The sequence below is a fragment of the Odocoileus virginianus genome, chromosome 33, assembly GCF_023699985.2.
Source record: "Odocoileus virginianus isolate 20LAN1187 ecotype Illinois chromosome 33, Ovbor_1.2, whole genome shotgun sequence".
In the NCBI taxonomy this organism is placed as follows: domain Eukaryota; kingdom Metazoa; phylum Chordata; class Mammalia; order Artiodactyla; family Cervidae; genus Odocoileus; species Odocoileus virginianus.
Window position 1 is genome coordinate 9,455,163 of NC_069706.1, and position 24,835 is coordinate 9,479,997.

Here is a 24,835-nt window from a genome sequence, read left to right on the forward strand (position 1 = left end):
TTCTTACCCAAACAGAAGGGCTCTAGAGCGCAACTTGTTGGGGGCTTGCAGTGGGACACACCCAGGCAGGCTGACACCCACTGGCGCTCAATGACCGGGGCTCAATGACATGTTTTAACAAAAGTGACCCTTCCGCAGCTGAGGACCGTCATCTGCCCCGGACCAGTCGTTACCTCCAGGGTAGACGTCTGTCTGCCTCTTTCAGTGCCCTCCACCCTGTTTAGGGTAGTCCTACGCCATCTGGCCCCTGCCCCCTTTCCACAGTCGGCTTCTCTCTCTTCTCTGTCCTGGGCTCTCTTAGAAGATGATACAGCCCAGCATCTCAGCCGCGCTGGCTTTCTGTCGGCACCTCCTGAGCCCGTAAGGACCACTGTCCTCACTGCCCTCTGGCTAGAACCAGGAACCCTCCACAAGCCTGGTGCCTTCTCAGCGTTCAGGGTCCTGCATGCATTTCTCCTCAGAGGCCTCCCCAGGGCCCCCAACACCTGCTGCCCCAGTCCCACCCCATGTAGCAGCTGGGTTTTATTTATTCAATTGTAGTGGACTTCATGCAGCATAAAACCAACTATTTGGAAGAACACCATTCAGCGGCATTAATACCTTCACATTCTGGGCTGCCAACCCCTCTGCGTGCGTGTGTGCTCAGTCACTTCTGTCGTGCCTGACTCTTTGCGACCCCATGGACTGTAGCCCGCCAGGCTCCTCTGTCCATGGGATTCTCCGGGCAAGAATACTGGAGTGGGTTGCCGTGCCCTCCTGCAGGGGATCTTCCTGACCAGGGATCAAACCTGTGTCTCTTTTGTCTTTTGCTTTGGCAAGCGGGTTCTTTACCACTAGTGCCACCTGGGAAGACCCACCTTTACTCATTCCAAAATATTTTCCTCGGCCCCAATCAACCCTGTTCCCACTAAGCACTCACTCCTCATTCCTTCTCCCCCCGCACACCCCCCACCCCAGCCTCAGGCAGCCACTCATCTGTTCTGTCTATAGATTGATCTCTTCTGGGTATTTCATAGAAACCCTGCACTGTGTGACCTTTGTTTCTGGCTTAGTCACTCAGTTGTGTCCAACTCTTTGTGATCCCATGGCCTGTGACCCACCAGGCTCCTCCATCCATGGGATTTCCCAGGCAAGAATACTGGAGTGGGTTGCCATGCCCTTACTCCAGGGGATCTTCTCGACCCAGGGAGCAAACCCGGGTCTCCCACGTTACAGTCAGATTCTTTACCATCTGGACCTCCAGGGAGGGCCTTCTTTAACTGAGAATCGTGTTTTGGCGGTGCATCCACCTTGTGGCGTGTGTCAGAGCTTTGTTCCTTCTCACGGCTGAGTTGTACCCCATTGTGTGGCTGGACCACCTTTGGTGCATTCATTCTTCCACCTGTTGGCAGCCCTGACAGTGGTCTCCACCTTTGAGCCAGTGCAAATAGGGCTACTATGAGTGTGTGTGTGTGCCAAGTTTTTGTCTGAACACCCATGTTCAGTCTTTAGGGATGTCTACCTAGGAGTGGAATTGCTGGGTTGAATGGGAATTTAACTTTTTGAGGTGCAGTTTTCAGAGCCCTTCCCTTTAACTAAAGCTGCCCACTTGTCTTCTCGTCTCCATCACTGTGCCGCGCTAGCGTAGGAGGTTCTGGGGCCCTGTTTATATTGCCCCCTCTGGTCGACACTTCGTGAGCGTAGGAGGTTCTGGGGCCCTGTTTATATTGCCCTGTCTGGTCGACACTCCATGAGCCAGCTGGTGCCCAGTGAGCAGGCAGCGGGCAAGGCTTGGTAGCTGGAGTTCGGGCTGGGTCACTGCTGCCTCTCTCACCCCCAGGCCGGGCTCCTGTCCCAGTCAGCGGGGGGCTCAGGATGCCGGCGGGACGGTCGGCCTTTCTCCCTTCCTGTCCCGCTGGGCTGGGGGCGCCGTCTGTCTCTGGGTAAACATTGAAATCCCTGAGCACAAGGGCAAGTGCCGTACCTTCCGCAGGTGTGATCGCTGTCAAAGGCAAATAAACCAGCCTTATCAGTCCCTGACCCAGAACACTTAATAGTTCTGTGGAAAGGCAGCATCGTTCCAGGACCAGCCTTTGGCAGCTGAGTAACTGAGGAAGAATGCAGGATTGCAGTGCGCCTGGTGCCAGCCCAGCTGACCACAAAGCCTGGAACTGTCATCCAAAAAAAAAAAAAGGGGGTGGGGCAGGAGAAAAAAAATCGATGTTTAATTCATAGACCTCGGTTCTGACTTCTCCCCTGGGGAGAACGTACTAGGTGCTAATGTCATCTCGTGGCAGTGTTTCCCAGAAACTCATTTTTTCAAGCCTGTTATTTTTCTTGTTTCCGATTATAAAACTGAAGCCAACTCTCTCCTTCCAGCTCCTCCAAGGGGGAAAAAAAATACCCTTTCTGGAGTCACATGGGAAGGAGAGCAGCCCCCCACCTCCCTCCAGTCTCCCCAGCCCCATGTTAATCCCTCCCTGCATCAGAGACCCCAGCCACTGGCTCGGTGAGTTACAGAGAGTTACAGAAACTTGTATCTGACCTTGAGGCCCGTTTTTTGTTTTTTTTTTTTCACAAAGCAAAACATATTTAAGCTGTTAAACACTTTATGAAGGACTCTCAGCTGATCTTCCTCAGAAGGGAGGTTTTACCACTTTTCTGCATGTAGAAGCCACCCACACACTCAAGGTCACACCGGTATGTCTTCCTCAGCAAGGCTTTGAACCCAGGTCTACCCTGGTCAGACCCTGAGCCCCCCACCACCAGAGCCTTTCATTCCTGACTCAGTTTTGATGCTCCCAAAGTGAATTCTCCCCACCCCAGGCCTCAGCAGTATCAGACAAAAACCGTATCGTCGGCTCCAACCCTCAACATGTTTTGGACAGAAAAGTCATCCATTTCTGGAAGCGTGGGGTACCGTTTGACCAGAGGCATTAACCGTGCCAGGCACTTTGTATGCATTAATTCTGTCCTCCGCACAGCTCTGAAAGCGAGTGTCCCTTCCCCTGCTGCACAGAGAGGAAACTGAGGCCCAGACCAAGCTCATGGAGCTACCAAGGGTGGCCGAGACCGGTACCTCCACTTCTGCCTCTGAATACCATTTGCTTGAAGGCTCAGACGGTCAAGAATCTGCCTGTGATGCAGGAGACCCAGGTTTGAGCCCTGGGTTTTGAAGATCCCCTGGGAATGGCAACCCACTCAACTATTCTTGCCTGGAGAATTCCATGGACAGAGGAGCCTGGCAGGCTACAGTCCATGGGGCCACGAAGAGTTGGACACGACCAAGCGACTAACACTGGGCCTTGGTGACGGCGGAGCCATTTCACTGACAGCTCTGCCACTTGTCTCTAAGTGAGAGGTCGGGAGGGCAGAGGTCAGGAGAGAGGGGGCTCTTGGAGGCCCTGGCCCAGCCAGCGCGCTCCCATCCCTGTCTTCTCTGCGGCACACCTGCTCCTGAGTCCGCCCACTCCAAGCCCACCTCCATTGGATGGGGGATAAACCTGCAAAGCTGTGATGCAGAAAGCCACCCTTCTCCCAGAGTCACTGCTTCCAAACTGGGCTTGGGGTCTGGGTTGCTCAAGGCCATCCTCATACAAATTTGCTCCTGGTCTACCATGAATAAAAAAGCAGAAGTGAGATTTCAGAATCCTGCCTGAGCAAAAGCAGCAGGATCTGCGCTTCTTTCAAAGCTGCCTGGCAGATGTTTCTAAGAGATCAGCCTTCAAGTGGCTGGGTTGAGGCATGGGGCCCCTGAGCTGAGTCCATGGGGCCCCTGAGCCTGCTTGCCAGGCTGTTTCTCAGAGCCCGCAGGGCAGCCATGAAGACGGAGCCTGAGGATACTGTCAGGCTGGGAGCACCCACGAAGGAACCACATCCCCGAATCTGGACACCCAAGGTTCCCTTCCCTGGAGTGTGCCCTGCTCCCGCTGCCGCCCCGCCAAAAGACTGTTTCCCCAAAGACACACCAGCACTTGTCTGAGGAGCCTTCTTGTGAAATGCACTCCCCGCAGGCAGTGCCAGCCCCTGGGCCCCAGACAAGCTTTTCCTGAGAGGTGGCAGCTGGGATGAGAAAAGAGTTCCAAAGAACTGAGTGTTGCCTCACTGCTCGGGGTCATCACCCACCTCAGACGCTGAAGCAGATGAGTGCCCTCGGGACGCCAGGCACAACGATGCATCAAGGAGCGGGCTGCCGGCAGAGAAGAGCTTGGGGGCCCGGGCCTCGGGCTGTAGGAAAAGGCCAAAACCCCAGCTTCACGCTGCCTTTTGACCTTGGCGACGCCTTGGAATGTTCTGTGGGTGCTGGTGGCCCACACAGGGCAGCCTCACTGGCAGCACAGGACAGGGGGCAAGTGCCAGGGCGAGGCCCAGCTGCTCACGGGCACGCCCGTCCCTGCCCCCACAACCCGGCTCCTGTCGCTTCTCAACTCCGGATTTCTTAGTTGAAGTGAAGCACGTTTATGGCAGCACAATCGGAAAGCTGGAAAAGTACCCAGGAAAGGTAGAATGTCCAGTGTCCTGCCCCAGTGTTCTTTCTGTTCATCCTTTGTGTGGTTTCTTTTCTCAGCAGCAGGGCTTGCCCAGGTGAGTCATCAGAGGAGGTGACTTAGCACAGCCCCGGAGCAGACAGTCAGGTTCAAGTCCTGCCTCCACCTTGTCCTCATTATATGGCCTTGGGTCAATTAGTCACCCCTCTAGGCCTGTTTATTCATATAAAAAATGGGGATGCATAATAGTGTGAATATACTTAACACGACTGAACTGTACACTAAATAATAAAGTGGTACATTTTATGTTATGTTTATCTTTTTGTTGTTTAGTCGCTAAGTCATGTCTGACTCTTTTCAACCCCATGGATTATAACCCTCCAGGCTCCTCTGTCAATGGGATTTCCCAGGCAAGAATATTGGAGTGGGTTGCCATTTCCTTCTCCAGGGGATCCTCCCAACCCAGTGATCAAACCTGCATCTCCTGCTTTGTCAGGCAGATTCTTTACCCCTGAGCCACCAGAGAAGCCCTATGTTTATTTTACCACAGTTTGAAAGATAAAAGTAGGGATGGAAAAGTCACCTACCTCATTAGGCTACTGTGAGCGTAAAAAGAGTTAATTCACGTAAGCACCTGAAACGAGGCCTCCACACAGGTGCAGTAAAAGTTACCTCTGTGTTTTTTATGGTCGTTGTTATTGGCCAGGGCTGACCCTTGGGCCCCCAAATGATAAGTTCCCTTTCCACACTTTAAATCAGTTTGCACAAAGTTAATCCAGGAGCCCCTTCTGCTGTAAATAACAAGCCGCGCAGTCATGCAGAGTTGCTCGTTTCAGAAAGGCTAATAAAACACCAGGGCAGAATGTGCTTCCTCCTCCAGAAGGGCTGTAAGGATTATGGTCACATGATCTGCCTAAGGTCCCATAGCTATTGGAAGGACTGATGCTGAAGCTGAAGCTCCAGTACTTTGGCCACTTGATGCAAAGAGCTGACTCATTGGAAAAGACCCTGATGCTGAGAAAGATAGAGGGCAGGAGGAGAAGGGGACAGCAGAGGATGAGATGGTTGGATAGCATCACCGACTCAATGGACACGAGTTTGAGCAAACTCTGGAGACAGTGAAGAACAGAGAAGCCTGGCATGCTGCAGTCCATGGGGTAGCAGAGTCAGACATGACTGAGCGACTGAACATCAACAACAACCACAGCTCTTAGAGGCAGAGTCAGGACCAGAGATGAACAGAGACCTGTCCCCTGCAGCCTGGGTCCCAGCACACTCCCGCACACTGGCGGGTCATCAGCTCCACACCTGGCCGAGCGGAGCAGTTCCCGCTGAGCCGCACAACAGCCCTGGGGGCTGGCGCCTGTCCTCCGTGTGCAGACCAGGAAACCCAAGCTCAGAGACAGGGAGTGTGCCTGGCCCCTCTGCTTCCCACTCTGCGAACCCCCGTGTCTTCACTCCTGAAGTTTATCTGCTGACAGAACACCGCCAGATCGGTGTGCTTGGGGAACCCTGGGAACTGTCACTGTTACCGTCTCCCATTTCAGGAGCACAGAAACCAACAGAGAACGTGGATGCAAATGTCTGCGTCTAAAGGAAAAGCCCGTAACTTTATTTGAAGAAACTTTCTAAGCCTTTTTCTATCAGCGTTTCTTTTTTGCTGCCTCGTCATTTGTTTTATCAGCTGTAAGTTCTTATTAGTGGACAAGTGATAACAAATGCAGAGGATTGAAGGCTCATTTGTGGGATAAAAACCTAGAAACTGATTCTAGCTCTTCATTTCATCTGCGAATTGGAAAAAGACTACTTTGATTTGAATTCTGTTTTTTTTTTTGTTTTTTTTTTGGCCTTAAAATGTCTCTGGCTAGCTCATGGAACCCCACGGCTCCCCTGGGACAGGGTTTGAGAACCACTTTACCACTTCCCAAGAACCAGTCACAATGCGCACCTCAGGATCCAAGAGGGTGAGGTGCAAGTCAGCAGCGTTGCTGAGTGTGCGGACGCTTGGGAGAAGAGTTGTTAATTCTCGAGGACCTGCGAGGCTGGAGAAGAACCAAAACAGAAGGTGGGGACCAGACACAGTCACAGCACTGAAGGTTCAGAGGGACTTAGGCAATTGGGTATTCCACGTGTCCTCCCCTCTCCTCCATGCCCTAAAGTCTTTGCAACCCATGGACTGTAGCCATGAGCCTCCTCTGTCCTTGGGATTTCCCAGGCAAGAATACTGGAGTGGGTTGCCATCTCCTTCTCCAGGGGATCTTCCTGACCCAGGAATCAAACCTGGGTCTCCTGCATTGCAAGCCAATTCTTTACCGCCACAGCCACCAGGGGGGCCCCTATGCCCTAAATGGCCCCCTCAAAGCGTGGCAGCTCCTAGGGACCAAGGTAGGGGATCACCAGGAGAAGGAACTGGGGAGGGGGCAGGTGAGGGAAGAACTTTTTTTAAAAAAGGATATAAAAAATTCCAAGGAAGTTACATGACAAATACACTAACTAGGTTCAGGCAAAAAGCAGGGGTGCTTTTGTGAATCAAATGCTGAGCATACAGAGAGGACCAGATGGTGGAGACGGACTTATAAACCGGTTGTGCAGGACTCCCCTGGTGGTCCATCGGATACAAATCCCCCTGCCAATGCAGGAGACACGGGTTTGATCCCTGGTCTGGGAAGATCCCACGTGATGTGGGGCAACTAAGCCCGTGCATTGCAGCTACTGAACCTGCACTCAGGAGCCCGTAGAAAGAGAAGCCACCGCGATGAGAAACCTGCACCCACAGCTGGAGAAAGCCCGCGCACAGCAGCAAAGTCCCGGCGTGGCCATGAATGAGTAAGCAGGTCGTGCAGAGCAGGGAGGCGGGTCTGGTGGGGACAGCACGTGAAGGGGCAGGTGACACTGAGCCACATGGCCGTGGGAAGTGATGAACCAGCCTGGAAGGCTGGGCAGTCAGGTAGTGAAGGCTGCTAGCAAAAGAGGGTTGGACCTTTGCCCTGGAAGCAGCAGAGAAGGTTCTCAGCCAGGGGAGCGATGAGTCAGGAGGCTTGGGTTTTGATCGACTGGAGTCTGACGGGCAGCGGTGAAGGGGTGCACAGAGGGACAGGCACACTCAGCCCCTCCCTTGGCCCTCAGCGCCCAAGCAGTGTGGGATGTGCCCATTCTGTGGCTGAGAACAGGTCTCTGCAGAGGTACCGTCTTGCTCAGCTCGGTGTATGTCCTTTGAATCTTTTCTTTTCCTGGGTATTTATACACTATCCTGAGCTTCCCAGGTGGCACTAGTGGTAAAGAGCCTGCCTACCACTTCAGGAGACATAAGACACACGGGTCTGATCCCTGGGTCAGAAAGATCCCCTGGAGGAGGGCATGGCAACCCATTCCCAAGATTGTTGCCTGGAGAGTTCCACAGACAGATGAGCCTGTCAGGCTACAGTCTATGGGGTCTCAAAGAGTTGGACACAACTGAAGCGACTCAACACGCACACACATGCTATACTTGTAGCATAGTATTGCCTTTTTTTTTTTGTAACCTAAATGAGTGCTATTTTCACTCAGTAAAATATCTTGCATTTGTTTTATGTGGGTTCATAAGAGCGCCCTCATTCATTTTTGACTGCTGAGGAACAGTCAGTCTCGTGGGCAAACCACTGTTTATTTAACCAATCTCCCATTGATGGATGTTTAAGTTGTGGCCAATTTTTTTTTTTGTCCTTAACAAATAAGAGCGCCTCCACGGCCCCTTGCACAAGCATTTCCCTGGGGTAAGAAACATGAAGCGTGTCCAGAAATATCTAGGCTGTGGAACGAACAGGATCTGGTGACCAGTAAAAGTGTGTGGTTGGAGGACCACGGGGGCTAGCTTCAGGCAGAATATCCAGGAGCCTTGGTTTCTCTCGGAATATTCTCTGTGCTTTTTTTTTTTTTTTTTGGCTGCACTGCGCTCATTGTGGCACACGAGGGCTTCTCTTGTTGCGGAGCACAGGCTCTAGAGCGTGTGGGCTCGGTACTTAGGGCGCCCAGGCTTCGTTGCTCTGGTTATGCACGCGCATTTAACAGGGGCGTCTCCATGATCCCCGCTTCTGACCCAGCACCGTCGTTGCTCGCGTACGTTGTTCTGTGCAGGAGGCCTGCAGCAGCTGTGATGATTGGAAAGGTTCCCGGGGGCTGGCAGGGGCCGCCAAGGGCTGGCCCACCCGTGGCTTGGCTTGTCGTCGCAGACTGAGTGTGACGGCATGACGGAGCCCCCAAAGGCTTCTGCCCAGGCTCCCCTGCTGAGCGTCCGCCTCTCTGCCATACTTTTCTCTCTGTAGCCAGCATCCCATGACCGAAATACAGCTTCTTTTATTTGTGGCTCTCCAGCCGTGGCATTTTGTATAAATGTGCTTTTCTCCGAAAACACACACAGAGTATTATTGAATGTTGTTGTTTTTTTTTTAAGCATTTCAGATCCCTGAAGGGCCAGAAGTCAATATTATCCCAGGGTAACGGGAATGGCTGTTTTGTGACATCTTTCATATTAAAGCAGCCTGCCTCCTTAAAGCCCCAGTCATCAGGAAAGCAGTCCAAGCCCAGCAAATGGGGGCTGATGATTTGTTTTCCTCCATCCCCATCTTTGCCCACTGTGAACTCAGGTCCTTGAAAGCCGCAGCCTTACAACATGGTTCAAGAGTAGACACCTCAACCGTGTGACATACTAAGTTCAGACGGTGCTTTACAGTGACTCCCCCCAAAATATTTGCGAGTTTATAAAAAAATTCAGATACGTGGTGTATGCGGTATATGCTTCTAGCATCACAGGCTTTTTTAAGGCCCCAGGATAAAAGTCCCTTTTATTGAATGCCAACTATGTGCGAGGCACCAGGCCAGTTGCTTTACAGAAAACCAGGAGGTAAATATGCGAAAACCATCGTGTGACTAATTCCACTTTTGCAGCTGAGCGAGCAAAAGTCAGAGGCAGCATCACCCGCGCCTCGTCCCAGAAAGCCTGAGCCTGGTTTCAGGCTCCTGCTCTTTCTAACGCGTCTGCCTGCTTCCTGAGAAGGAGGTTATTGCCCGCTCGGCATTCTTTCCTTTCCTGCTAAGTTGACTTGAAGCCTCCATGGCACTTCTGGGGTAAAACTGTCCTTTGTTGTGGCTTTCTGAGCGTGTTAACTTCCTCGGCTACATTTGGGCCCAGATGCTGAATCCCACGCACCCTGCAGCCTCATGAATTGAGCGGGTCTGCATCAGTCTGATGGAGTGATTCTCCCCCAAACACCTCCCCCACCACACACAGACACACTCTTTTAGTAAAGTGGAGAATGTCCTGAAATAGCTGACATTTATAAAGTCTTGGGTGTTCTGGAAAAATGCTTTTTGTGTGTGTGCCAGGTTTCCTGCCTGATGCCCAAGGGAGGTGGCCACTGGCTCAGAGCAACATCCAAAGCACCCTATAAGAGTGCCCGGGCCTGGGGGAGGCCACGACCTGCTCATTGTCCCCTCTCTGAGCATAGAGCAAATGCATAAAGCACCCTGTACCCACTCATGGCCCCGCTGGATCAGCAGAGGGGCACCCCAGGCTGGCCAGGCACCTCAGGAAGCTTCTGGCCTCGAGTCACTTAAAGGCCACCAGCATTGGAGCACCAGCATATGCCACCATGCTGTTCACACCGGCCACATTCCCTGCCAGGGAGCCACCACCACAGGGAAGTTAGGGGCACACGTCCTGGAGCCGGCCTCCTTGGGTTTAAGTCAGCGTCCACTGTGTGATGTCAGGAAGTTCCATGAGGTTCCTGAGCCTCAGTCTTCTCTTCTGTCAAATGGGGCTGATGACAGCACCCACCTCACTAGGGCTGGAGCCCAGCTCTATGGGTACCTCCCGTTGTCTGGGTATCTCAGCAACTGGGGGAACCAGAGGGCTCAAGCAGCCTGCCCTGAGCTCCCCTTGCAGGGCAACTGACCCAGTTCCTCCAGGCCCCTCCATGGGGCATGTGCAAGTATTCTAGGGGGTGTTCAGGGCAGAGGGGACCTGCCCTGATAAAGCCACCAAAGACAGAGCCCCTGCAGGAGCATGCACTCTCCCAGCACCTCCTGCAGCAGACGGCCACATCGGGAGGCACACACAGAAATAGGGTGATGGCTGTGGGCAGTCACTTCAGGACCTGTAGACGAGGGTAGGGGAGAAGGTCGCTCAGGCCGTGGGGCCAGGCCTGGGGAAGGCATGCGGATTTCATTCTGTGGCTCTGGGGGGCACTGCACTTGATTACAAGTCTCTCTGAGCTTGTGTGGCTGCTCGGTAGTGAGTAGATCCGAGAGAGTGGTGCGGGGGCCATTGGGGTCCACCCAGGAGCCAGGCCCCAGGCCGGTGGGGGTGCACCCTTGGTGACACCTTTGGGTGCAGCTTCCGGGTCATGGCTGGCTGCTCCTGAGGATGGCGCTGTCCTCACACGTCGTGTGGCAGCTCGGGACAGGCAGAGCGTTCCCCATGGCTGCTGTCAGTCATACCACGAGGGGAGGGAGATGGAGAGACTGAGGCTGGAGCGGCGAGGTGACCAGCCAGCTGGCATCTCCGAGAAGCAGTCACACGCTTTGACCTCCACCCCCTGAGCCATCCTGAGGCTGAAATGTCTCAGTGGCTCAGGCACCACTGAAGGGGGATTTTTGAGGCTCTGCACGTTGCCAGCCTCAGGCCAAGTGTCTCCACAAACAGGGGACACAGCAACCTGTGGAGAAAGGCCTCGTTACCACCCCCACTTAACAGATGGGGCTCAAAGAGGTTGGGCAGTTGGCCCCAGGTCACACAGTGTCACCTGGTGTGGCTGACCACTCCGATGCCACCTCACCTCCATGGTCTGCTCGGTCCAGGGTCCAGGGATCCTGCTCGGGGCTTGGGGGTCTGAAGAGATTCCCGGCCTCACGCTGGGGAGTCACAGCTGGAAGCCGAGACACCATGATCTCAACCCACACGTGGTCTCCCCTCACACGTGGCTCCCGAGCTCCTGTTCTCGCTTCTGGGCCAAGAAGGGCTTTCTGAGCACGCCTGTCAGAGCCCGCTGATGAATCAGGCCCGAGATGCCTGTGCTTGGCTGGCAGCACTAAGTGGCTGTCTAAGTTTCCTCAAGCCAGTTGACATTTGCCCAATAGGTGTGAGGTATCAACAGCTTTTTCTCCTGCTTTCTGTAGCCCAGGCTGGCTTTCAGCCAGAACTCTTTAAAAAATATATAATAAGGTGCTGACCTGCAGTGGAAAATGTTGGTGTACCAGCCAAACGCAGGAGCCTCCGCAGTAGAGATTTAAGGGTCCGCTGGTCAAGGGTAAATTTAGAAACCTTCTGGAAAGTTCTGGGGCTGGCAGGATATAGTGAAGCCCTGGAGCGATGAGAGTCTGGGGACTTCTTCAATTCTTTGCCTTCGCGGAGCCACAAAGATGGAGTTTGGTGAAAGCAGTGGAGTTCATCTTTTCATTCATTCCTTTGTTCTACAAACAGGTATTGAGCTTCCTCTGTGCCAAGCGCTGTGCTTGAGGTGACAGCCATGAGCAAGCCAGACATCCATGGCCCTGCCACATGGAGCTTGCAATCTATAAGAATAGTAGGCATTATACATGGAATCATACCAGTAAATAACTGGATGGTAACAGGGAACCTGGCCTTCTCTAGTGGGAATCAGGGAAGCCCTCCCTGAGAAGGTGGTGTGCGTCGACAGTGGAAGGTTTCACTGGACAAACTGCATGGGGAGGCGAGATGGTGTTCCAGGCAGGAACAGCATATGCGGGGTGGGGGGGTGCCAAGTCAGGAAGCGACTGAGCCTCACAGTGAGGGGCAGGCTCCCCCGGCTCCCCGTCAGTGGCACCTACTGTGCTTCGCATTCGGCTCCTCCTCGCATGTTCATGGATTCGTGATCTCACCTTCAGAACCCCCTGTGGAGAGGCAGGCACATGCTCATTTTGTGTTTGAGGTTTTCGGAGGCTCAGGGTGGCTGAGGAACTTAGTGGGACTTGCACAGTGAGTCAGCAACACAGTGTCCATCCTCCCTCTGCTGACTCTGACCCTGGCCCGCAGCCTCACTCTCTGTGTTCTCAGTTTTACCCTTTAAAAAAAGAATTATTTTGTATTGAAAGTGAAAGTGTTAGTCACTCGGTCACATCCAACTCTTGGCAACCCCATGCGCTGTAGGCCACTGGGCTCCTCTGTCCATGGAATTCTTCAGGCAAAAGTATTGGAGTGGGTTGCTGTGCCCTTCTCCAGGGGATTGTCCTAACCCAGGGATCGAACCCACGTTGCAGGCAGATGCTTTACTGTCTGAGGCACCAGGGAAGCCCCGATTTTGTATTGAGGTATAGTCAATTAACAGTGTTGTGACAGTTTCAGGTGAAGAGCCAAGAGACTCAGCCATACATATACATGTATCCATTCTGCCCCAAACTCCCCTCCCATCGGGCTACCAGATGACATTGAGCAGAGTTCCATGTTCATTTTTACACTTATTCTCTGTTATTTGTTATTACTGATACAGGTCAGGGGCCTGCCAGAAGGCTCAGAATCCCATAACTAACAAGCCCATCAGAGGAGAATTCCCTTCAAGTTGCTGACCTGAAATCTGCAAACAGCTGGAAGCCCAGAACTGTGCCTTAAAAGTGTCTCCTGTCCCCAGCACGTGGCACTTTCTCAGTGTACCATTTGGTTGAGTGACTCTCAACCTCACTTCACCCACCTTAGAGTTCCTAAATCTCAGTTTCTTGTCCAAATGAGGCACAGTGGTGCCGTCCCCGAGGAGCCAAGCTCAGTGTCCAGCTTTGGGGGGCGTCCCTCCAGCCTCAGGCTAGAGTGGTCTCATTCTTCCTCTGCGGCCGGGGTGGCAGGGCCTCCTCCACTCAGCACAGCCTTCGGGTCAGCTCCTTTGCTTCTCCAGGCAGGTGGGCTTGACCTTCCACGGTCCCCTACCTACACAACGTCGGTGGGACAGCCAAGCAGGTGACCAGGAAGTCAGTCCACCAGAACCCCTGCTCTCAGCTGGAGAGGCGTGCAGGCCCTGCCCCCACGGGGCCCAGGGCAGGCTCAGCTCTTTTGGAAGCGCAGCATACCAGCCCAGCAAGCTCTTCCCCACCTGAGGTCCTGGGTCGAGCCAGCCTACCCTGGGGCCCTCCACCCTGGCTGCGTGTTCCTGGAATCACCTCGAGAGCATCTGAAAAGCCCCACGTCCATGCCCAGTGCAGCCCAGTTAACACAGTAACGAGGGACTTCCCTGGCTGTGTGGTAATTAAAACTCCGCACTTCCAATGCCAGGGACACGGGTTCGATCCCTGGTCGGGGAACTAAGACCCCACACGCCATGAGGCACAGCCAAAAATAAATAAAAGCAGAGAGAGGAGAGGGTCGCTGGTGCTTGTTGAAGCCCCGTGGCTTACTCGCGCACCCACCCTGTCTTGAGGACACTGTCAGAAATGAAAAGATCTCTCTGAATTTCTCTTAATAGACCTTACAAGAGGGTTCTGATGCTGATGCTGGGGTCAGATGCTGTGGCCTGATTGTCATTCGTTTATTAATCCTCAAATGTTCACCGAGCATCTACCATGGGGCTCGCACAGCCCGGGGCCCGCCATGACCCATGTCCCTTCGCCATGGACCAGCTGCCTCGATCGTCTCCTGGAGATGGATTGACAGCTGGGCAATCTGCTCAGCCAGGGGCTGTCCTCCATCGGAGCAGCTGCTGCTTGGCGAGTTTGAGAGAACAGGGGATTCTGATATGGGAGCAGGATATATTTGGCTCCCTGGACCCAGTTTCAGGAAAGGCCAAGTCTTCGAGCTTGTCCCACTTTCAGGAAACAATTTGAGCCATGCCCTATGCCATGGTCTGCCTAGGCTGGGGAGTGGAAGGTTCTAGATGGGCCCTGCCCTCGAGGAGTCCTGGGATCCTGGGGAAGACAGTGCCTCACCTGCTATTACTATGTAGTCTGATCGTGCGTGACCACATGGGAGCCCAGGACAGGGGCACTGGCCTGCCCAGAAAGGGTGGGCTCCTGAGGGAGGTCTGGACGGGTGGGCCAGGCTAAATGCAGGCCATCCCGGGCGGTGGCAAGACCTGGGATGCGAAAACCTTGGTGCACATGTGCGTCTCGCAGGGAGCCTGTGCCGTACAGGCAGCAGGAGGCAGGAGATGAGGCCACGTGGGCCTGACCCCCTTTGCTGTCAACCACCCTGGGAGGCCCCGGGGAGCACTGGCGGGCTTCAAGCAGGGGGCCTGTGGCCACCCTCGAGATGACCACACCCACCCCTTGGAGGAGGAGGACAGCTGTTCGCAGTGCTGGGCCCCAGGCTAGGCTGCCCATGAGATCCCATGAGCCGCACTTGGCTGGAGGAAGACGTGGCCAAAAACACATCCTCACACAGAGCAGCTGCAGACCAAACCACTTGTCCACTCCAGAGCCAGAGCGCCCAGCCCCCAGTGCTTCTTGGGAAGTGTGGCCCCAATCCAGTCCCCTCTCACCCCGTTTCCTAGGCCAGGGTTTCACTGACTTTTATTAAAGGGGTGTGTGGTCTCTGTCAGAACCTGACCCGGCCTGCAGCTTAGCAGGACAGTATACAAATGTGCAGACGCCCGCAATAAGCCACACTTCACTTATTAAATCAGGCCTATGGGCCAGCCTTGGGGATTTGACCTTTGGGATGTTGTTTGTTGCCTCCTGACCTTGGCCTTCAAACTTGATCCCCCCGCTTCTCTCCTTGGCCAGTTCAGTGGTCTCAGCATCTCTCCAGAGAGATCCTTTTCAGGTGTTAAGTCAGATCACCTGTGTCCTCTGCTTAAGTCCATCCCTGGCTCCCATTTCACTCAGAATGAAGGCCAGATTCCACCGTGGGGTCTCAGTGGCCCCTGAGACCCCACACAGCCTGCTTCTCCCAAGACTGACCTGCCTCTTCCCGCTGCCCCAGCTACTCCACGGCAGCCGCGTGGGCCCAGCTGAGCCACTGTGCCAGGTGCCCCTTGCAGTCCCTGCGCTGGGTTGGCCTCTGCTCAGGACACTCTCATCCTAGGTACCTGCCTGGCTCTGTCCTCTTGTCTCGCTCCTCAGACCTCACTCTCAGAGGGTTTTGCCTGACCGTCCGGTGCCCCCTCCCTGCCCTCCAGAAGCCTCCTGCCCTGCTTAACACTTCCTCAAACTCATTCCCTCCCATTAGTTTGTCTCTTCATTGCCTGCCCACTCCACCCTCCCCAATCCCATCCCATCTCATCCCATCCCATCCCATCCCATCGTTGAACTGTAAGCGCCAAGATAGCAGACACTGTGTTTCGTTGACTGATAAATGCCCAGCTCCTGGAGCTGCTCAGAAAGCACTGGATGGATGGATGGAGCCAACAAGTCTTCAGTATCCCTTTACACGCTAGACACTGTTTGCTGTGGACTCAGGTGACCGGAAACATCCCTCCCATCAGAGCTGCCAGGCCCTGTGGATGCTCTAGGTAGTCCAGCACTGCTGACCATGATCGGGGCCCTGAAGGGCCTGGCTGAGAGCTGGTACAGTGAGCAACGATGGGATCTGACCTGGGCAGGAATCCTCCCATTCAGGCACCCACCCAGATGGGCAAGTCAGTGGTGCCGGGCCCACAGGCTGCCCAGATCCTCAAGGAATAAAAACGTTACTGTCCTCGTGACTCCTGCTGCCAGTTTGGCTGGACACACAGTGCCCCCTTTGTCATCAGTTTCTGCTGTGGCCAGATAAGTGGGGCGCAAGGTCTCAGTTCTGCTTCCCAGCAAAGGTGTGTAGTCCAGGCTCCCAGCAACAGTGCGGGTACCCTCCCCTCTTCCACAAAGAGCAGGAGGAATTAGACCCAGGACATTTTCCGAATGAACTCTGTTGGAAGAGATAGTTCTTGTGTCCAGACCTGATGTGAAGAATAAATGTTTTACACTACTCTCAGAACAAAAGGGAGAACCCAGAGTCAGATGTTCTTGAAAAGACTGGGTGATGGGCTCATTTCAGCATAGCTGGGGATACATGTGTTTGTAACCCCCAAGTTAATTTACAACTGGTTACACAGGGGATGAAAATGTTCTAAAATTGATTCTAGTGATGGTTGTATAATTCTGAATAGACTGAAAAATCACTGGATTATACCTTTAATGGGCTTCCCTGGTGGTTCAAATGGTAAAGAAACTCCCTGCAGTGAGACGGGCCCAGGTTTGATCCCTGGGTTAGGAAGATCCCCTGGAGAAGGGAATGGCTACCCACTCCAGTAGTCTTGCCTGGAGAATCCCATGAACAGAGGAGCCTGGCAGGCTACAGTCCATGGGATCGCGAACAGTCAGACACAACTAAACAACTCACACACACACACACACACACACACACACACACACCCCTTTAAATGAGTAGATTATACAGTATGTGGTCATACCTCAATAAAGATGTGCTTTTTTGACAAAGTTTTATTGATTTTTTTGAACTCTTTCTTCCTTTTGGTTTCTACCCTCTGAGGTTGGTCCAGTGGTTTGTGTAAGCTTCTTATAGGGTGAGATTTGTGCTGAGTTTTTGATGGTTTGTTTCTTTTTCCTCTGATGGGCAAGGCTGAGTGAGGTGGTAGTCCTGTCTGCTGATGACTGGGTTTGTATTTTTGTTTTGTTTGTTGTTTAGTTGAGGCGTCCTACACAGGCTGCTTCTGGTGGTTGGGGGTGATGCTGGGTCTTGTATTCCAGTGGTTTCTTTAGTGTGAGTTCTCACTATCTGATACTCCCTAGGTTTAGTTCTCTGGTTGACTAGGGTCTTGGAGTCAGTGCTGCCACTCCAAGGGCTCAGGGCTTGATCTCTTCCTATTGAAGAGGAAAGGGAACTGAAGTTGTGACAGGCAGAAACAGCATTGGTGGCAGGCAGTCCTTGACACCGGTCCTTTGGCTGTGAACCTTTTCTCACATGGTTTTTGTAAAGATCTAGCGAAATGATTGTAAAAGCGTAATATAATCTCTGAAATGTTACACAAACATGAGAAACATCACCCTGCTCTGAAATCAGTAATTTGAGTGCAGACTACCAATCCAAAAGGCCTGAGTTTTTTTTTTAATTTGGCTGCATCGGGTCGTAGTTTCAGCACACGAGATCTTCACTGCGTCATGTGGGATCTCTCCTCGCGCCTCACAGACTCTAGCTGTGGCTTGCAGGCTTAGTTGCACCGTGGCGTGTGGGATCTTCGTTCCCTGACCAGGAGTCGAATCTGCGTCCTCTGCATTGCAAGGCAGATTCTTAGCCAGTGGACCACCAGGGAAATGTTATATTTTCAAAACCAGTTCTAAACTAGTAGGACGGTCTCAAAGCTGTCATCTTTGCCTAACGACCAGATTATCTCATTTGTGTCCCATTTAATTATAAAATAGTCCTATTTATGCAACATTTTCCTTAAAGCAATCCAAAAGTGAAAAAAAGAAATTGGAACCTGCAGCACATTCTGAGATAATTTGGAAACCTTGATGCAATCCAGACTCACGTTGCGGCCTCCCCCTTCCCTAAAATGTGCCTTTTTCCATTTCTTTTTGACTTTGAAGAAACGACTCTGTTCTTGCTGGTAAAACAGCCGCCTGTTCCCTTTTCTTTCCTGTAAATCATGAGATAAGTTTGCATTTCATACCTTTCCAGAAATCTCTGTTGATTGTGGTCTGACCTCAGAATCACGACTTCTGGGAAAGAAAGTAGGTATTAGAATCACTGCTGCAAGCCTTTGTTGAAAACCTCTGAAGTTGTGTCCGTGTTGTGACCCCAAGACAGAAAACAGGTGAATGCTACCTGCAGGTCACTTCCTGGTACCAGGTGATGACATGTCAGCCGCTCCGTCCAGCTCGCTACAGGGACTTTTAAAAATTTGATCCCAAATGCCCCATGTTATTTCTTGGAGATGATTAGGGCTAGAGTGCTCCTCTTTTTGTGTTGTCAAAACTGGCGAGGTGGGGGTCTGGAGATAAATGCTTGGAGTCATTCCTGGTGCTCTAACTTAATAAGGCCAGGTCCCGTGAATTGAGCAATTACTTTGTATCAGCCCCTATGCTAAGCACTGGGCTTCCCAGGTGGCGCTAGTGGTAAAGAACCCACCTGCCAATGCAGGAGACATAAGAGACACATGTTCAATCCCTGGGTCAGGAAGATCCTCTGGAGGAGGGCATGGCAACCCACTCCAGTATTCTTGCCTGGAGAATCCCCATGGACAGAGGAGCCTGGTGGCCTACGGTCCACGGGATCACAAAGAGTCGAACACAACTGCAGCAACTTAGCATACACACATGCTAAGCATGGCTGTGTGTATTCTTATTTATTTTTTAATAAATTTATTTATGGCTCTGCTGGGTCTTTGTTGCTGCAAGAGCTTTCTCCAGTTGTGGCGAGCAGGGGCTCCTCTTCGTTGCCATGTGCAGGCTCCTCGTTGTGGTGGCTTCTCTTGCTGCAGAGAACGGGCTCTAGGGCACGCAGGCTGCAGCTGTCATGGCATGTGGGCTCAGTAGCCACAACTCCCCAGCTCTAGAGTTCAGCCTGCATACTCCTGGTGCACGGGTTTAGTTTCTCCACGGCATGTGGGATCTTCCCAAGTCAGCGATGAAACCCACGTCTCCTGCTCTGGCAGGCGGATTCTTTACCGCTGAGCCTCCAGGGAAGCGCTCTCTGTGAACAGCCAACTCAGATGCTTCAGTGATATTTCCTTTTTATCTCTTCCAAAAGTAATAACCTTGTGAGAATTATTCCAGTGATTGACTACCTAATTTTCCACTTAATTGTATTTTCATCTCAATTCATTCTAAAGGAGATTTAAATGGTGAACAAAAAGGTACATGTCCGTCATGCACACACAACACAGAATCTTAAAATATAATTAATAAAATAAAAAAGGCTGTGGAAAGGAAGAAGGTAATTGGAATCTGCTTCACTTTACGGTACTTTGTGTAAATTTTCTTATGCCAGCACTTTAATAATAGGAAAATACAGCTCAGTACCTTTGAATATTTTATTGACAATATTAATATACTAATGTATCAAGATATTTTCAGGCAAATAGATATATATGACCTTAACTCATGATTGCTAATGTACTGTAGATATTATCATGATGTAATATTGTACATTCTTTTTGTTTAAAAATCTGTTATTATCCTGAATAACTTCTACATTTGCTCCACATACACACAACTTTATGTTACGTGGTACAACATTAAGATAAAAGAAAAATTTTAGTTAGCAGGCACCTTTGAAATATGCTTAAAGTAGAAATGTGGTATTTTCATCTGTGACACCAACAGGACCTACACTGAGTCCATGAGATGCTATTCAGATTTATCTACAAAACTGACTGTTTCAGTACTTTCAGCCCCACCTTAAAGATACCATATCAATGACTGCCAATTCCATTAGGGGGTTCTTTTAACAAAATCATAAACCAAAATATTTCCTCACTTAAACAATATTTATTTATGGTGGAGTTTCCAAAATCTCTTATATCTTGAAATCATCCACTAAGCACTATTTTGTGCTTAGATTAAAAATGTATTTCTTATAAGAAAATGTTAAAATATATACCACTAGGCATATTGTTATATTTTATTTAACACAGTATAATCAAAGGATTAAAGAGAAAAGCAAAACAGTTAAATATACATAAAACTCCCTATAACTTATTTACATCTATTCTAATGTTTTAAAGAAAAAAAACCAAAAGCACTAAGCAGAGATGATATTTTGGTAGGCAATATTTATAAAAAATATAAGTTAAGCATTGCAACAAGCTACCTTTGATGAACTGCCCCTATTAGAAGTAATATCATTGGAACTATATTTCTAAAGCAAAGATGAAGGAAAAGAAGAAAAAAAAAGAATAAATTGCAGTAGTGACTTTTAAAATACACTTTCTTATAAAGTGAAGCCCTATATTCTTATTTAATTCTCACTGCAATGCGTGAGGAACAGATTCTTTTCCTCCATATTGCACCCTGGGAATCCCAGGCTTTGAGCGACACAGGCAGGCAGCATCCCCAGACTGAGGCTTTAACCTGTTTGTTTCCAGAGTCCTCACTCACACTCAGATACGGTGCCTCTATTTCCCTGTCAGTACCCTGGCACTCAGACCCGCCCCGCACCCCCATCCTCCCGTCCCTTCTCCGAAGAGAGCCTTGATATTGCAGCAGTCTCATAAGATGGAGAGCAGCTCAGATACCTAGAACCCATTGGCACCCTCTCCCTAAGCATGGCAGTGGACCACAGCGCTCTCCTCCTAGTGACAGACGATGTGCCCTCCACGGGCCCGGACAGGGCCCCCAAGAGATGCTCCCGGCAGTTCCGTTTAAGAGGCAGGATGTGCTTCTGTCCAAAGCAGTGCTATCTCGATTATTTATTAATTGTGAAAGGGAGGGAAAAAAAAAAAGAATAGGGTTTCCTGGAAAGGGATAAAAGTTCAATATGATAAACTCCCGAAAAGCAATCAAAGGCCAAAGAGGGCAGAAAAATAAAGGACGGAGAGAGTAAGAGATGATGAATCAAAGCGGCAGGCGTGCGAGCAGCGCCCCGGGAAGGGGCCATATTTCATGGCGGTGGAGCTGCGGCGGAGCAGGAGCTGACGGGGGCGGCGGTGGAAGTGAGTCAGAGAGAGCGGGACTCGGTCCCCCAAGGTCGCCAGGGCACTGGGGATGAGCTGGCGACAACAGGGATGGATGGAGCCGTTCGTGTGTCCCTGTGGCCGCAAGCCTCTTGTGTGCCTTTGTGGCTTAAATGCATGAATGTATAAAATTGTCAATGGGAACTGTTAAGCTACAAGAAGATTCCTTCCCCCCGATCCCTCCTCTGCCCATGCTCTGCTGCTTGGGATATCTTAGTTCCCTGACCAAGGACTGAACCCGTGCCCTCGGCAGTGAAAGCACAGAGTCCTAACCGCTGGACCGCCAGGGAATTAAGCTATAGAAGAAGATATCACCCCAGTCTCTCCACCCCTCCACTCCACCACTAGTATTTCCATTTACTTCTCATCTGTTACTTTTCTCTGTTTTTCTTCTCTTTCTCTTTTTCCCCAATTTTTAGTTACCTAGGAAAATACATTCCCCTGGAGGAGGGTACGGCAATCCACTCCAGCATTCTTGTCTAAAGAATCCCATGGACAGAGGAGCCTGGTGGGCTACAGTCCATAGGGTCACACAGAGTCAGACACGACTGAAGCGACTTAGCACAACACAACACAGGAAATACATGAGTTGACTCTTCATTTTTAAAAGAAATGAAAATGTTACAAATAGGACCTAAGTCCCCCCCGCCATGCTCCCCACTCCCCAGACGTCCACAGTTTGGCTCATCTCTTTCCAGATCCGTCCCCATGCAGTTACATGTCCACCTATGGCCAGTGGGCAGCACGGGGCCTCGGCCCTCTCTGCGATTCTGAAGTCCACACAGCGCTGAGCACCACGAGGCTTTTCATAAGTCACTTGATGGCAGAACCTGCCCTGAACTATTGATAGGCTATTTGTAAGACTTACAGCCACCATCTATTGTGACTAGACTTGGTTTTATTCCCTGCAGAAATTTAATCAGTTTGGTTTTCAGCTACCTGAGACCCAGGTGAGGGTGTGACCTAGTATATATGTGTGTGCCCCATGGTCTTTTAACCCTTAAAGAGTCTATAAAGCCCAGAACACCTCCAACCTCAAGGGTTTGTTTCTTGTTATGGCCAATTGGGCTTTCCAGGTGACACTAGTGGTAAAGAAGTTGGAGGGTTTAGGATAAGGAAGGGGTTATGGATCTGTAGCCGTCTTATGATTTGAGCTGCCCTTTTTTTTTTTTTAACCCAAACCTTTTTTTTTTTTTAACCCAAACAGAATCGTTGTTCTGCATACCCTTGTGCAGCTTGATTTTCAGGGACCACAGTGAATCAAAAATCTTTCTGTGTTAATGCGTATAGATTTCACTCATCCTTTTTCAGGGTTGTGTAATATTCCATAGTGTGGATCCATTTGTTCTTTTCTCTGGGCATTTTGGTTGTTTCCTGGCTTGCTATCACAGACGCTGCTGCAGTAGGCACCCTTGGACGCATGTGAACCCAAGGATCAGAATTGCTGTGTTGTCTGGGTTTTTCGCTTTGTTTTGTTTGTTGGTTTTTCCCTTCTCCCTACCCCCATATGCCTGCTATTCCCTATACCACAGAGGATTCCTTTTTTTTTTTTTTTTTTTGTAATTTAACTATAGTTGATTTATAATATTATGTTAGATTCAGGCATGCAGCTTCAGATTCTTTTTCACAGTAGATAATTAGGAGATGTTAAATGTGGTGCCCTGTGTGTATAGAGACTCCCTGTTGTGTAAGGGTTTTGCTGGGTTTTGTTTTGCGGGGTTTTCTGGTACTTTTTATTTTGTGTTGGAGTATGGGCTTCCCTCATAGCTCAGTTGGTAAAGAGTCCACCTGCAGTGCAGGAGACCCCAGTTCAATTTCTGGGTCGGGAAGATCTGCTGGAGAAGGGATAGGCTACCCACTCCAGTATTGTGGCCCAGAGAATTCCATGGATTGTGTAGTCCATGGGTTCGCAAAGAGTCGGACATGACTGAGCAACTTCCACTTAATTGTTTCTTGTCATGGCCAGTTGGGCTTTCCAGGTGACGCTAGTGGTAAAGAATCTGCTCACAGTGCAGGAGACACAGGGATGCAGGTTTGATCCCTGGGTCAGGAAGCTCCCCTGGAGGAGGGTGTGGCAACCCACTCCAGTATTCTTTCCTGGAGAATCCCATGGACAGAGGAGCCTGGTGGGCTACAGTCCATGGGGTCACACAGTGTCAGACACAACCGAAGTGACTTAGCACATACGTGTGCATGGTTGATTAGCAATGTTGTGATAGTTTCAGGTGCAGCGAAGGGAATCAGCCATACATAAACGTGGATCCATTCTCCCCTCCCCGCCCCTCCCCTCCAGGCTGCCACATAAAGCTGAGCAGAGTTCCCTGTGCTCTAAGTAAGTCCTTGTTGGTTATCCATTTTAAATACCACAGTGTGTACATGTCCATTCCAAACTCCCTAACTGTCCCTTCCACCCCAGCAACCATAATCTCACTCTCTAAGTCTGTGAGTCTCTTTCTAAGGGTTTTGTTTTTAATGACATTGCTGTCATGCCAGAAGCATTTCCCCAGGCTGCCAAACCCCTCTTCCTAGTACTTCATTTTCAAGGGCTACATAATAGTCTGGGTCTGAGTATCCATTTCTTACAGCTGCTATGACAAAGTACCACAAACTGGGTGGCTTCAAACATCAGAAATATAGTCTCACAGTTCTGAGAGTGAGGGGCTTCCCTGGTGGCTCAGCTGGTGGAGAATCCGCGAGCAATGTAGGAGACCCTGGTTTGATTCTTGAGTTGGATAGAGCTCCTGGAGAAGAGAAAGGCTACCCACTCGGGTATTTTTGGGCTTTCCTGGTGACTCAGATGGCAAAGAATCTGCCTGCTATACAGGAGAACTGGGTTCAATCCCTGGGTTGGCAAGATCCTGGAGAAGGGAACAGTTACCCACTCCAGTATTCTGGCCTGGAGAATCCCATGAACAGAGGAACCTGTCCATGGGATCACAGAACGTCAGACACAACTTAAAAATTGAGCATTCACACACACAGGTTGTTTCTACTGCATTGTGAACCACCACCCTGAGATGAACATCCTTACACAGAAATCTTTGTCCAGGTCTCCAGTGATTCCTTTAGAAACCATTCTTTAGTACTAATCAGAATGCCTGTACTTAAGGCTTTTTTGTTTGTTTGTTTTTTCTGGCCGTGTCATTCAGCTTGTGGGATCTTGGTTCCCTGACCAGGAATCGACCCCATGTCCCTTGTATTGGAAGCACAGAATCCTAACCACTGGACCATCAGGGAGATCCTTTAAGGTTCTTGAGAGCCCCTTGCCAGGTTGCTTTCCAGAAACCAAAGTGGGGGATACCCCTCAGGTCCCACCTAGACCCCATATGTTCATCCCCCAGGGCTCTCCAGAGATGCCAGCCTGCTCAGCTGGATTTGCTCCCCCCAGGGCAAATCCTATCCATGGCAGGTGCGTACGTGCTACCAGCGTGGGCATGCACATCCTTTCTAGTAAGACTCATTTTTATTTTATTTCTTATTCCTGCCAAAGGGAGAGAGAGAGAGTCCACAGGTTAACAGCAAATAGAAACCATAGCTGCAAGTGCCTGTTCTCTTGCAACCGCGTCTACGAATAAAGGTTTCAGAGATACCGGGCTCTCGGTGCATCAGGCACGAAATCAATCAGTGAAATCTCACTCACAGGGCAGCCTGCCAGGCGAGACCAGAAGAGAAAAGTAAGTCCTCTGGTCGGTTCAGCCCGTAAGCCCCTGAGCAGTCTACATCATCTCACGCCCCGCAACGGCAATCACGTGACACCGCTTTGGGGGGCAGACTGCGGGGAGT

General features: G+C 50.9%; 1 protein-coding gene across 6 annotated transcripts in view; it reads left to right on the forward strand.

Moving 5' to 3' along the window:
- CLEC16A (C-type lectin domain containing 16A) overlaps nt 1-24,835 on the forward strand; it is a 232,017-nt gene that overhangs the window by 178,844 nt on the left and 28,338 nt on the right. The window lies entirely within an intron of this gene.